The sequence below is a fragment of the Lithobates pipiens genome, unplaced genomic scaffold (assembly GCF_037356315.1).
Source record: "Lithobates pipiens isolate NorthernLeopardFrog02 unplaced genomic scaffold, aLitPip1_a1.2 Scaffold_8, whole genome shotgun sequence".
Lineage (NCBI taxonomy): Eukaryota > Metazoa > Chordata > Amphibia > Anura > Ranidae > Lithobates > Lithobates pipiens.
The window spans coordinates 453,649,058-453,664,681 of NW_027507903.1; positions in this window are offsets into that span (position 1 = coordinate 453,649,058).

Consider the following 15,624-nt stretch of genomic DNA (forward strand, 5'->3'; position numbering starts at 1 on the left):
CACTCTCCTGCCCCCCAGTGCTCTCCTGCCCCACCACACTCTCCTGCCCCCCCTCCCCAGTGCTCTCCTGCCCCACCACACTCTCCTGCCCCCCCTCCCCAGTGCTCTCCTGCCCCACCACACTCTCCTGCCCCCCCTCCCCAGTGCTCTCCTCCACCACCACACTCTCCTCCACCACCACACTCTCCTGCCCCCCCCAGTGCTCTCCTGCCCCACCACACTCTCCTGCCCCCAGTGCTCTCCTCCACCACCACACTCTCCTGCCCCCCCAGTGCTCTCCTCCACCACCACACTCTCCTGCCCCCCCCCAGTGCTCTTCTCCACCACCACACTCTCCTGCCCCTCCAGTGCTCTCCTGCCCCACCACACTCTCCTGCCCCCCCAGTGCTCTCCTCCACCACCACACTCTCCTGCCCCCCAGTGCTCTCCTGCCCCACCACACTCTCCTGCCCCCCCAGTGCTCTCCTCCACCACCACACTCTCCTGCCCCCCCCAGTGCTCTTCTCCACCACCACACTCTCCTGCCCCCCAGTGCTCTCCTGCCCCACCACACTCTCCTGCCCCCCCAGTGCTCTCCTGCCCCACCACACTCTCCTGCCCCCCCAGTGCTCTCCTCCACCACCACACTCTCCTGCCCCCCAGTGTTCTCCTGCCCCACCACACTCTCCTGCCCCCCCCCAGTGCTCTTCTCCACCACCACACTCTCCTGCCCCCCAGTGCTCTCCTGCCCCACCACACTCTCCTGCCCCCCCTCCCCAGTGCTCTCCTGCCCCACCACACTCTCATGCCCCCTCTCCCCAGTGCTCTCCTGCCCCACCACACTCTCCTGCCCCCCCTCCCCAGTGCTCTCCTCCACCACCACACTCTCCTCCACCACCACACTCTCCTGCCCCCCCCCCCAGTGCTCTCCTGCCCCACCACACTCTCCTGCCCCCCAGTGCTCTCCTCCACCACCACCACACTCTCCTGCCCCCCCAGTGCTCTCCTCCACCACCACACTCTCCTGCCCCCCACACCAGTGCTCTCCTCCACCACCACACTCTCCTGCCCCCCACACCAGTGCTCTCCTCCACCACCACACTCTCCTGCCCCACCACACTCTTCTGCCCCCCCAGTGCTCTCCTCCACCACCACACTCTCCTGCCCCCCAGTGCTCTCCTGCCCCTCCTCCGCAGTGCTCTCCTCCACCACCACACTCTCCTGCCCTACCACACTCTCCTGCCCCCACGCCCCAGTGCTCTCCCCCACCACCACACTCTCCTGCCCCACCTCACTCTCCTGCCCCCCGCCCCGGTGCTCTCCTCCACCACCACACTCTCCTGCCCCACCTCACTCTCCTGCCCCCCCCGCCCCAGTGCTCTCTCCTCCACCACCACACTCTCCTGCCCCACCACACTCTCCTGCCCACCGCCCCAGTGCTCTCCTCCACCACCACACTCTCCTGCCCCCCACAGTGCTCTCCTGCCCCACCACACTCTCTTGCCCCCCAGTGCTCTCCTCAACCACCACACTCTCCTGCCCCCCGCCCCAGTGCTCTCCTCCACCACCACACTCTCCTGCCCCCCCCAGTGCTCTCCTCCACCACCACACTCTCCTGCCCCCCAGTGCTTTCCTGCCCCACCACACTCTCCTGCCCCCCCAGTGCTCTCCTCCACCACCACACTCTCCTGCCATCCCCGTGTTCTCCTCCACCACCACACTCTCCTGCCATCCCCGTGCTCTCCTCCACCACCACAATCTCCTGCCCCCCGTGCTCTCCTCCACCACCACACTCTCCTGCCCCCCGTGCTCTCCTCCACCACCACACTCTCGTGCCCCCCCACTGCTCTCCTCCAGCACCACACTCTCCTGCCCCCCCACCCCAGTGCTCTCCTCCACCACCACACTCTCCTGCCCCCCCAGTGCTCTCCTGCCCCACCACACTCTCCTGCCCCCCCAGTGCTCTCCTCCACCACCACACTCTCCTGCCCCCCAGTGCTCTCCTGCCCCACCACACTCTCCTGCCCCCCCTCCCCAGTGCTCTCCTCCACCACCACACTCTCCTCCACCACCACACTCTCCTGCCCCCCCAGTGCTCTCCTGCCCCACCACACTCTCCTGCCCCCCCCCAGTGCTCTCCTGCCCCACCACACTCTCCTGCCCCCCAGTGCTCTCCTCCACCACCACACTCTCCTGCCCCCCACCCCAGTGCTCTCCTCCACCACCACACTCTCCTGCCCCCCCAGTGCTCTCCTCCACCACCACACTCTCCTGCCCCCCCTGCCCCAGTGCTCTCCTCCACCACCACACTCTCCTGCCCCCCCAGTGCTCTCCTCCACCACCACACTCTCCTGCCCCCCACCCCAGTGCTCTCCTCCACCACCACACTCTCCTGCCCCCCCAGTGCTCTCCTCCACCACCACACTCTCCTGCCCCCCCAGTGCTCTCCTGCCCCACCACACTCTCCTGCCCCCCAGTGCTCTCCTCCACCACCACACTCTCCTGCCCCCCCAGTGCTCTCCTGCCCCTCCTCCGCAGTGCTCTCCTCCACCACCACACTCTCCTGCCCCCCGCCCCAGTGCTCTCCTCCACCACCACACTTTCCTGCCCCACCTCACTCTCCTGCCCCCCCCCGCCCCAGTGCTCTCTCCTTCACCACCACACTCTCCTGCCCCACCACACTCTCCTGCCCACCGCCCCAGTGCTCTCCTCCACCACCACACTCTCCTCCACCACCACACTCTCCTGCCCCCCCCCAGTGCTCTCCTGCCCCACCACACTCTCCTGCCCCCCAGTGCTCTCCTCCACCACCACCACACTCTCCTGCCCCCCCCCAGTGCTCTCCTGCCCCACCACACTCTCCTGCCCCCCACAGTGCTCTCCTGCCCCACCACACTCTCTTGCCCCCCAGTGCTCTCCTCAACCACCACACTCTCCTGCCCCCCGCCCCAGTGCTCTCCTCCACCACCACACTCTCCTGCCCCCCGCCCCAGTGCTCTCCTCCACCACCACACTCTCCTGCCCCCCAGTGCTCTCCTCCACCACCACACTCTCCTGCCCCCCAGTGCTTTCCTGCCCCACCACACTCTCCTGCCCCCCCAGTGCTCTCCTCCACCACCACACTCTCCTGCCATCCCCGTGCTCTCCTCCACCACCACACTCTCCTGCCATCCCCGTGCTCTCCTCCACCACCACAATCTCCTGCCCCCCGTGCTCTCCTCCACCACCACACTCTCCTGCCCCCCGTGCTCTCCTCCACCACCACACTCTCCTGCCCCCCCACTGCTCTCCTCCAGCACCACACTCTCCTGCCCCCCCACCCCAGTGCTCTCCTCCACCACCACACTCTCCTGCCCCCCCCAGTGATCTCCTCCACCACCACACTCTCCTGCCCTCCAGTGCTTTCCTGCCCCACCACACTCTCCTGCCCCCCCCAGTGCTCTCCTTACACCACCATACTCTCCTGCCCCCCGTGCTCTCCTCCACCACCACACTCTCCTGCCCCCCGTGCTCTCCTCCACCACCACACTCTCCTGCCCCCGTGCTCTCCTCCACCACCACACTCTCCTGCCCCCCCACTGCTCTCCTCCAGCACTACACTCTCCTGCCCCCCCACCCCAGTGCTCTCCTCCACCACCACACTCTCCTGCCCCCCCCAGTGATCTCCTCCACCACCACACTCTCCTGCCCTCCAGTGCTTTCCTGCCCCACCACACTCTCCTGCCCCCCCCCAGTGCTCTCCTTACACCACCATACTCTCCTGCCCTCCCGTGCTCTCCTCCACCACCACACTCTCCTGCCCCCCGTGCTCTCCTCCACCACCACACTCTCCTGCCCCCCGTGCTCTCCTCCACCACCAAACTCTCCTGCCCCCGTGCTCTCCTCCACCACCACACTCTCCTGCCCCCCCGTGCTCTCCTCCACCACCACACTCTCCTGCCCGCTCCCCCACAGTGCTCTCCTCCACCACCACACTCTCCTGCCCCCCTGTGCTCTCCTCCACCACCACACTCTCCTGTCCCCCCCCCCACAGTTCTTTCCTCCCCTGTTCTTGCTGCCTTCCCTGCTCTCCAGCTCTCCCCATCCTTCTCTAGCCACCATCCCAGTGCTCTCCCCCTCTGTCCCCCGCCCAGTGCTCTCCCCCCGGTCCCCCCAGTGCTCTCCACTCCGCGCAGTGCTCCCCCCTGTTCTCTTCCCCCACAGTGCTCTCCACTCCCCCCAGTCCTCTCCCCCATTCTCCTCCCCAGTGCTCTCCCCCCTGTTCTTTCCCCCCAGTGCTCCCCCCGTTCTTTCTCCCCCCCAGTGCTCTCCCCCTAGTGCTCTCCACTCCCCCCGGTGTTCTCTCCCCTGTTCTTTCTCCCCCCCAGTTCTCTCCTCCCTGCCAGTTTTCTCCCCCTGTTCTTTCTCCCCCCTCAGTGCTCTTCAGCTCTCCCAATCACTCTCCAGCCCCCACCCCAGTGCTCCCCAACCCCCCATTCTCCCCACCCCTGTTCTTTCTGCCCCCCTGGTGCTCTCCAGCCCCCTGGTGCTCTCTACCCTCTGTGCTCTCCATCCCTGTTCTTTTTGGCTCCCCCCAGCACTCTCCACTCCCCAACCCTGTACTCTCCACTCCCCCTGCATTTTGCCCCACCCATGTGCTCTCCACCCCCCATAGTGCTCTCCAGTCCCCCGTGCTTTCCACCCCTGTTCTTTCTGGTGCTCTCAAGCTCCCCCCCATTGCTCTCCACTCCCCCCTGCTCTTTGTACCCCCCCAGTACTCTCCAGCCCCCGTGCTCTCCACCCCTGTTTTTCTCCCCCCCCCAGTGCTCTTCACCACCCCACACTCTTAGCCCCCCCAGTTCTCTCAGCCTACGTGCTCTCTACCCCTGTTCTTATTGGCCCCCCAAGTGCTCTCAAGTTCCCCCCCCCCAGCGCTCTCCGCTCCCCACCCCTGTGATCTCCACTCCCCCTCGCTCTTTGCCCCCACCCATGTGTTCTCCAACCCCGCCAGTACTCTTTTCTACCCCTTCTCTCCAACTCCCTCCCAGTGCTCTTCACTTCCCCAGGACCAGAGGGCAGGCTGACTGGGGCCGGAAAAAGAGGAAGGCTGAAGGTGCAGGTGGCCAGGGACCACTCCATCTCACAGCAGACAGATCCTCTAGAAGGAGCACCATCCCCATCCAAAACGAGAACAGACCCTGCCTGCTGCTGGCCGTCATGGATATCCTGCTGGCATGCAAGGTACCGTACCAAGCATCAACAACGCACCTTCCCACAGACAGGGACTGCAGACTGGGACATGGGGCACAGGAGGGGCTGCAATGATGGGCACAGTGAGACTGCATTCACGGCACAGTAAAGCTGCATTTGATGGACACAGTGAGGCTGAATTTGATGGACACAGTGAGGCTGCATTTGATGGGCACAGTGAGGCTGTATTTGATGGGCACAACTGTAGGACTTCCTATAGGAGTGATGGGACGAATAAATCTAGTGAAAATGGTACTCCTGCCCAAAATTTTATACATGGTCTGGCACTCACTGGTGTACTTGGTGCTTAGGTACTTTAAATCTATGGAGGCGATAATCAAATTGTTTATATGGGGAGACAGCAGACATAAACTACCTTGAAACAAATTATAAAACCCCACAGGACTTGGTGGGGTGGCCCTACCAGACTTTAACATGTACTATTTAGCTGCACAACTGTCACAGCTATTTCATATAGACAAAATTGACATGGCTAGATTCCTAACCTTCCTCTGTCCCAAATGGTCACACTCCGCCATGGATCCCTTTGTGGCTGTTGTGGGCGGAGCAGGGGGGGCAGAAAGATGGGGTGATAAACAATCACTACTTTATCATTACAGATATGTATGGGAAGTCGTATCTGACAAGCTCAAAATACCACACGCACATGATTTCACCCCTTTATGGCATAAAGCAGCTCTCCCTGAGTTTTTCATGACCAGTGTAGACTAAAATGCACCTTTATCCATTTTACTGTTACCCACTATACCCCAAAACCCCTTCCAACTTTTACCTAAATGACGACACCACACCTTCTTTGGAGTATAATGGCCATAACAGCCTTTATTACACATAATCAATAAATTATTCCAAGCTAAAATATAAATATATAAATATATATATACAACCAATTAACATTAAACATATAATAACATGACCCCAGTCTGGTGATCTCTGACGGTGACCCAACATAATCCCCAAAATAACCAACCAGGCTTCCAGCTGTGGCCGCTCTAAGACAACTTCCGTCAGTGAAAAACACACCAGTATTCCATCCACTGTTCAGGAATACACCGGAAGGGGGCATACTACCAATGAGCCCCCCACCCCTTTCAGATCACCACTGATTTACCGCCAACCGTCAAAGACCACCAGAAATACCGCCACAGCCTGAAAGGGAGATAACCTCAACCTTGAGGGTGACCCCACACCCTCAGAGCCTTCTGAATTCCATCCTGCAGGCCCAACGACCATAGGTCGATCCCCACGTCTGATAAGTGGACCCCATCCCTCCTCAGGTACAGCCCCACATTAGACTCCAGCTCTTTATGCCAAATGACTATCCCCCCATTCTGCACCACAAACCTTCCTATCACCTTGTTGACCCTGATGCGCGTCTTATTGATGCTGACTGGCAACAATATCCGACCAGAGCAGTAAGTTGTCCGGGAATTGAAACCTCAACCTCATAAAGTCAGCCTTTATATCCGCCAACAGATCTCTGACCTTGCGGACCCCCAGATCGTTACCCCCAGCATGAACCACTAAAAGGTCTGGAGACTTGTCCAACCTTGCATACCTGTCCACCTCTTCCACCACTCTTGCCCACTTCATCCCGGGGATCCCCAACCATCTCAAACAAGCATACATTCCCAAAATACCCAACTGCCTGCAGCCTGGGCGCTCGTCTCCTCTCCTGGCCCCCCAGCACACATACGAGTGCCCCATGATCCAGACGAGGCGAGGCGAGGCGAGCCTCCATCTGAAATGAAAAAAACACAAACTGTACCCGTGCAAAACATATAACTTCTACAGCACCAGAACGGTTACCACTAGCATCCCAAACACTAACCCCAAGTGCACACCCTATTAAACCGCCACCCGGGGTTGTTTTTTATTTTTTTACATTATTCCCTTGCCAACTGTGGCCTCACATAGGTACAGAATTAGCGAGATTCCCATCTCCCAATTCTGCAGACGGCCGCCTCGTCCAACCCGCACCTGGCGGCCTCCGTGGCCACCCCAATACGCCAATACGGAAGGAGTGCGAGGCGTACTCCGTGCTGTCCAATCCTACCTCCTTCAAACAACGCCTAAACACAGCTACAAATTTAAATTTTGACAGGAACGACCCATCCGCATGCCGCAAGAAAGGACCCGCCCCCCCCCCCTCCTCGCACAGTCCGGAAATTCTGCACTACCGCCACCGGACAAACCCTGGATCCGGGGAGCGCAAACAAGGACACCACAGTCCCCCTGCCCTGTTGGTCCGTTTTTGACCTCCTCAAACGCAAGCCCACCCTATCATCTGCCATCATCACATCCTCCTCCAACAGACCCTGCTTTGAGGGGCTCACCAGTTCCCCAACCCGAAATGCCCCATAAAACGCTAATGAGAAAGCCGCTGTAGAAAGCAACACCTCATATCCCGAAGGACACACTGAGCTCAGCTGCTCGCAAATCGCCTGTAGATTCGCAAACACAACTGGCCGCCTCGTATCCCACCATTTGTGCTGCCTCCAATACCCCTTCAAAGCCTGCCGAACCCAAAAGTCCTTCGTCCAATCCTCCTCCCCCATCAACTTAAACAGAAAAGCCAGTCTCGCCAGCTTCCGATCAAGCGATGAAGTGGACAATCCGCTCTCCATGTTCCTGGTCACGAAGTACAGCATCAGCAAACTCCCATCGGGTCCCCGATCACTTACTCCCGTTTCCTGTACCAAACCCGACCACTCCATCCATACCTTCGAATAGGCCGACCATGTGGACTCACTCAGTGACCGCCGGACCCATCCAGCGACGACGCCAACGGCAGCTCCCACATCCATTCCGGGCAAGGCACTCCGATAACTTCCGCACCCGGTGCCAATTTCCTGAACTTGTCCCACTGGGAACGAGACAGAGAGTCCGCCTATGAGTTCTCCACCCCCGGGATATTGACGGTATAAACAAAAATGTTTAACTGCAAATACCTGAACACTAACTGCCGCAGCAACTGTATGACCGGTGGAGAGTAGGCCGACATGCGGTTAACCACCTGCACCACCCCCATATTGTCGCAGTTGATTCTCAGCTTCCGATTTTTGCAGTCTTCCCCCCACAGCTCCAATGCCAGGACCACTGGGAAGAGTTCAAGCAGCACCAAGTTTCCCAGGACCCCCGCCTTCTGCCAGGACTGCAGCCAAGGCTCCGCACTCCACCTGCCCCAAAAGAATGCACCGTAATCTGTGGATCCCGCAGCATCCGTGACCAATTCCACATCGAAATTGCTCACCGGGCCAGACATCCACATGACCCTGCCGTTATAGGCAGACAGAAAGTCATGCCACACCCGCAAGTCCTCCCTGTGCTCTTGCCGCAGCCGAATAAAATGAGTGGGAACCTTCACCCCCGCTGTGGCTGCCGACAGCTGTCGGCAGAAAACCCTCCCCATGGGGATGATCCTGCAAGAAAAATTCAGCTTGCCCAGCAGCGACTGAAAGGTTCTCAATTGCACTTTCCGATGCCCCTGAATCTCCCTAATCTCCCTCTGCAAGTCCTCCAATTTGTTGCTATTCAACCTGCACTCCATAGCCCCCGAATCGATCACGATCCCCAAGAAACTCAACTCCGACGTCGGTCCTACCATTTTATCTGCCGCCAAGGGGACCCCAAACCTGCCTGCTATGTGCTGCAACGTGGACAGAAGAATCGCGCACACAGCGGAGGCAGGTGGACCCACGCACAGAAAGTTATCCAGATAGTGGATGACTGACTCCAGGCCTGAAACATCCCTCACCACCCATTCCAGAAAAGAGCTGAATGCTTCAAAGAAGGCGCATGAAATCGAGCAACCCATGGGCAGGCACTTATCCACATAGAACTGGTCCCGCCAGTGACACCCCAGCAGCCAAAAGCTATCCGGGTATACCGGGAGTAGCCAGAAAGCCGATTCAATATCGGCCTTCACCATAAGTGCCCCTTGCCCATAGCGCTTAACCCATCGCACCGCCGCATCAAACGACGTGTAAGACACCGTGCACGCTTCCGGGTCGATGAAGTCATTCACCGTGCCCACTTTTGAAAAGGAAAGATGATGTATCAGGCGGAACTTGGCCGCCTCCTTCTTGGGGACAACCCCCAATGGCGAAACCACCAAGTCCACCCAGGGTTTCTCCGCGAATGGCCCCCCCATATGCCCCAAGGCCACCTCCTTGCCTAGCTTCTCATCCACCACCCCCGGATGCTGCAACGCTGATTTCAAATTCTCAGTCACCAGCGACGGCACCGCCAATGCACAGGGAATCCTGAAACCGTCCCAAAACCCTGAAGCCAGTAGGCGAGCCGCCTCCCCATCTGGATACTTACTTAGGAAAGGCAGCATCCTTTCCAGCATCACCGGCGTCCTCCCTTTTGTGAGCAGTGTCTCCGGCCCGCTTACCTTTCTTGAAGCATCTGGTGAGCGTGTGGGCTCCCCCACAGCCCAAACATTCATTCTTAAACCTGCACGCTCCCCCAAACTTACAGGCTCCATCATTGAACTGCCAGCACACCCCCCACTTCTTTCCGGCCGGCAGTCCTGAGGTTGGTGTACTTCCGGCCCCCCCTGAAGAAACTGAGGCGGGGCCCGCGCCGAGGACATCAGCCTCATCCACAGGCTGATGTCCTTGTAATCCCAACGCAACTCCGGATGCACTGACTTCCGCTGCCTGAACTGCTCATCGTAGCGGAGCCAGGCCAGCCCCCCATACACCCTGTGTGCTTCCCTTATGGCATCCATATAGCAGAACAATGCCGAGCAGTGCTGGGGGTTCTTCTCACCTATGACGCTCACGAAGATGGCGAACGCCTGGAGCCAGTTTAAAAATCAACCTGTATCGCCGCTTTTGCTTGTCTTCCTTCTTGGAATCATCGGGTTTTACCCTATCCAAATTGAACTTCTCCAATGGTAGCAGTGAGAAGATCTCCACATACTCACTTTTACCAATCTTCTTGCGAACCTCCTGTTTCAGATGCGCTCCCAACAGGCCCTCGAAGCAGACGTATACCTCGCATCTGGCAGCGTCCGCAATCCTCACCAGGTCGGTCCTCCCCACTGGTTCCTTGGTCCCCTTTTCCGCCACCTTGTCTTTGGACATCCCTTCCCCCGATTGCGCTGTGGAAGGTGCCCCCAGAGGCCCCCGCACCTTCCTTGGCAACCCCCGTCCCATCGTTATCCAAGGGGCCACCTGACTCGGCTCTTGCGGACCCCTCGCAAACTTCCCCACCAGCGACAACAGACCTTCTAACAAGTCGCCCATCTGCAGAGCAGCTCCCGCCCCGGCAGGAACCAGCCCCGCCTGTGGTTGAACTTCTGCCGGCGCCTGCCCCACTGGCGCCACCGACACCCCTGCGCCCATCTGAACCCCCCCAACAGATCATGCGAAGCAGTAGATAAAGTAACAATAGTGTTAGACTCACCAGGCTGACCAGGAACTCTTCACCCAACCCGCTACTCTCCCTCGTGGCACTTGCTCTTCCTCCTCCTCCGACAATTCGCCCTCGGACCGATCGTCCCTCTCCCAGACTGGTGAAGCTGATAGCCCCCCGGGTGAAGGAAATCCGGAGGCCGCTTGCGCGGGCCGTGCCACAGCCTGACTTTTTTCTTCCGCGGCAGACCGGCGATGCGAACCGGACCTGCCCCTCCCCGAGCGACTCTCCATCCCGACCATGCTGCTAGCCTTCCTGGCCAAACGTCCTTCCGGTAGATCCCGCCCCTTTTCGGCCTGCTTGGGCCTCTGGTCTCTTGCACCTGCTCCTGGCATCCCTGCAACCGCTCTGTCCTCCCTCCTGGATCCTCTGCTGCCCCCACCAGGCCCTGCCATGGAAGCCCCCCTCATGGATGGTGACTGCCTAACTTTAGGGGAACCAGTGCCATGCAGGCCTGTGGCCCCGCCCCCCTCCACCGGCCGGCGGCTTGTGTATTGCCCGGTCGCCGGGGGCTCCGTTTGCAGCCGTTTTGCTGGGGGCAAGGTACTGTCCTCCCCAGGGCTTCTCCCAGTATGAGGGGGCCGAGTGGCAGGCCCAGGCGAAAAACGTGCCAGAGGCCGTGACCTCCGCGTGCACTGCTGCCGCTCACCCGTCCTCGCTGCTGTCCCTTATGCTGCTATAATGTCCCCCACCTGCTGCAGCCAGTCTGCTCCCCGCTCCCCACTCCGCTGCTCTCCTCAGCTGGGCCAATAGTTCCTGCATGTCCGTCATGCTTTCCAGTGGAGGAGCAGTCGGTAAAACTGCCTCCTGCTTCAAGTTTCCCCTCGCATTGCCTCGCTTTGCTCTGCCCACCTCTTTTATAATGCTCCGCCCCCAGCTCCATTCACAGACTGCTGTCACCACCCCCTTCTATTTTCTCTCCCTCACCTTAACCCCTTCCTTCCTCCTTAGTCACCCTGTCATGCCAGCCCCTTCTTTACCCCCTTGCAGGCTTTCATTCCGGGGCTTCTCTATGACAGATTCTGAGTTTTGGAGCTCTAGGGGAGTGATTAATCTCTCCCACCTTACAAATAACGGGAAACTAAAAACTTTTGACAGACAGAAATCCAAGATTGAGTTACCATATCGAATGTTCTTCAGGTGCCTACAAATCCGTCAGGCTTTTAGAGCAATAATCCCCTCATGGAAGTGATTAAAAGCTCTGACCCCAAACAACTGATATCTATCTTCTACAATATGCTGTTACTTCCACTGTCCTCTACATCAGCATATGCACTGAAGGCTAGATGGGAGGGAGACGTGGGATCCACAGAGGATGATGAGTGGAGTGATTCCTTAGACAACTATATATATATATATTTATATATTACACCACACATACCTCACAGCACTTAGAATGTCCAGGTACAAACAATTTTAATCTGCCAGCTGCCCTATGTGCAACCAAGAAACAGGGACGTTCTACCCTTTGATCTGGAGCTGTTCCAGAATGCAGGATTTCTGAAACCCAGTGGTACGATTTTTGCATGATACAATGGATTCCCCTGCACCCCACACTGTGCATTCTGAGTATTTTCCCAGAGCCAGAACTAGATAAATTCACTAAAAGCTTCCTAAATGAAACACTGTTTTCCGCACGGAAAGTTATTGCCAGGAAATGTATGAAATCCGACCCGCCTGACTTTCATCAATGGCTGGTGGAAGTTAACGACAGCCTACCTTATGAAAAAAATCATGTATGCGCACAGAGGCTGTCCAACAAAATATAACAAAATTTGGGACAGCTGGCTACAGGTCCCAGAAACCTGTAGTTAATCAGCAGACCCTCTGTTACATGTAATTAGCCCCCTAAGGCCACCACTAATAACAGGGGGGATTTATGGGAGGCGAGATCATATGTGTATAAAGTACCATACAACCTATTTCATCTGTAATGACCTACGTGTGCCTCGTGTTATTGAATGTTAAAAAATCTTTTTGAGATGACTGTTTGCAAAATTGTCAACCGCATTTGACATTCATCTTGCATATATTTCATATGTACATTTGTTCTTTATTTCTTTCAATAAAAAGACTTTGTTTTACAGTAAAAAAAAAAGATAAGTTCGCCTATGGGAACATGTTACATGTCCCACCTGTTTTTAGGGTGGAAGATTTAAAACTGATGTTTTTTCAGGAGCAGTGATTTTAATAATGCTTAAAGTGAAACAATAAAAATGAAATATTTATTTAAATATCGTGCCTGGGGGGTGTCCTTCGTATGCCTGTAACGTAGTGCATCTTTCCCATGTTTAGAACAGTACCGCTGCAAAATTACATTTCTAAAGGAAAAAATGTCTTTTAAAACTGCTCGCGGCTGTAATGTATTGTCGGCAATATAGATAAAAATCATTGAAAAAAAAAGGCATGAGTCCTCCCCCCCAGTCCATTACCAGGCCCTTTGGGTCTGGTATGAATATTAAGGGGAACCCTGCAGGAAAAAAAAATTGCGTGGGGGTCCCTCCAAAATCAGTATCAGGCCCTTCAGTTCTGATATGGATATTAAGTGATCCCTGTGCCAAAAATAGAAAGTAAATGGCATGGGGGTCCGCCCAAAATCCATACCAGACCCTTATCCGAGCACGCAACCTGGCAGGCCTCAGGAAAAGAGGGGGGCACTATCTCCTCCTTTTCCTGAGGCCTGCCAGGTTGCGTGCTCGGATAGCGCCCCCCCTCCTAAACCATACCAGGCCACATGCCCTAAACATGGGGAGGGTGCTTTAGGGTCCCCCCAAAACACCTTGTCCCCAGGTTGATGGTAAAAAGGGCCTCATCCCCGCTTATCGGAATCTGGAAGTTCCTTTTAACAAGGGGGCCACCAGAACCCGCCCCCCCATGTGAATGGGTATCGAGTACATTGTACCCCTACCCATTCACCAAAAAAAAGCATTGAAATGTGACAAAAAACAATAGTCGGTTTTTGACAATCCTTTTATTGTAAAATAGCTCTGAGTGGTCTTCTCCCCTGAGCCGTGTCTCCCACCATCATCTTCTCCTGGTGCTGTCTCTCTTGCCGCCATCTTCTGTCACTGTCTTCTGTCGCCATCTCTCCCGCCACTGCCTACTTCTCTTGCTGCTGTATTCTTCCTTGCCGCCGTGTTCTTCCTCGCCACCATATTCCTCCGTTGTGTTGTCACCTGCTGTCTGGCGTCTCTTGCATCACACGGAAAGCCCACCCCCTTTTTTCCAAAAAATAAAGGGGACGGGCTTTCCATGTGACGTCAACGGATGGTTACACCCTCATGGCTGTGTAAGAGATGCCAGACAGCGGGTGACAACACAGCGGAGGAAGATGGTGGCGAAGAAGAACACAGTGGCGAGGAGGAACATAGCAGCAGGAGAAGTAGGTGGTGGTGGGAGACACGACGACAGGAGATGGCAGCAAGAGAGACCGCACCAGGACAAGATGATGGCAAGAGACTCGGCTCAGGGGAGAACACCACTCAGAGCTATTTTACAATAAAAGAATTATCAAAAACCACCACGGTTCCCACTGCACATTAAAAAAAACGAACCACCTGTCAAAAACTGGCTATTGTCTTTCGTCACATTTCACTGCTTTTTTAGGTGAATGGGTAGGAGTACAATGTAGCCGATACCCATTCACATAGGGTAGGGCAAGATCTGGGAGCCCTCTTGTTAAAGGGGGCTTCCAGATTCTGATAAGCCCCCCGCCCGCGGACCCCCACAACCACCGGGCAAGAGTTGTGGGCATGAGGACCTTGTCCCCATCAACATTGGGACAAGGTGTTTTAGGGGGGACCCCAAAGCATTCTCCCCATGTTAAGGGCATGTGGCGTGGTATGGTTCAGGGGGGGCACTCTCTCATCACCCATCTTTTCTTGCTGCCTGCCAGGTTGCATGCTCAGATAAGGGTCTGGTATGGATTTTTGGGGGATCTCCATGCCATTTTTTTTTACTTTTGGCATGGAGGATCCCCTCCGGGTCCATACTAGACCCAAAGAGCCTGGTATAGACTGGGGGGGGGGGGGCACATGCAGTTTTTTTGTGATTTTTATTTTTGTCTGGCATTTTTTTTTACTTTCAGTGGGGAAGCTGCTGACAGTTGATGACTCATTGGTTGTTAATGATACAGTGACTGGCTTCCTGGCCCCCCGGTTAGAAACCAACTATATACACTATTAAAATAAGAACTGCAATACACATCAAAATCATACCAAAGTAGTGCAGGGATGAATTTGACCCATTTGCAGGATGCACAAGTCAGAATAGTGCCTAATTCAAAGGTAATATCCATGAATCTCATTTACACTGCTGCAACCTGAAGCCGCGTACACAGGGGCGGACTGTCTGGCCTACTTAGTCCGCCGAAACACATTTCAGCGGACAGTCCGCTCGTGTGTGGGCTTCAGCGGACTTTTTCAGCGTGCAGTCTGGCGGACTAAGTATTTCGGAATTTCCGTAATACTGTCCGTCGGACTCGCATTTCGGCGGACAATCCGCCCGTGTGTGTGCCAGTCCGCCGTACTTTTGAAATGAGCGGACTTTTCCCGCCCGGAGAAAAGTCCGCTCATTTCGAGCGGGTATCCAGGTAGGCGGGACCGCGAAGGAGACGTCTTTGGCCCCGCCGCCTGGAATGGACTTAAAGGGGAACCCCAACACCGAAAAAAATCGGCGTGGGGGTTCCCCCCAAGTCCACAACAGACCCTTGTCCGAGCACGCTACCCGGCCGGCCAGGAAAGGGGGGCGAGCGAGCGCCCCCCCCTCCTGAGCCGTACCAGGCCGCGTGCCCTCAACATGGGGGGTGCCTTGGGGAAGGGGGGGCCGCGCGGCCCCCCCACCCCAAAGCACCTTGTCCCCATGTTGATGAGGACAAGGGCCTCTTCCCGACAACCCTGGCCGTTGGTTGTCGGGGTCTGCGGGCGGGGGGCTTATCGGAATCCGGGAGCCCCCTTTAATAAGGGGGCC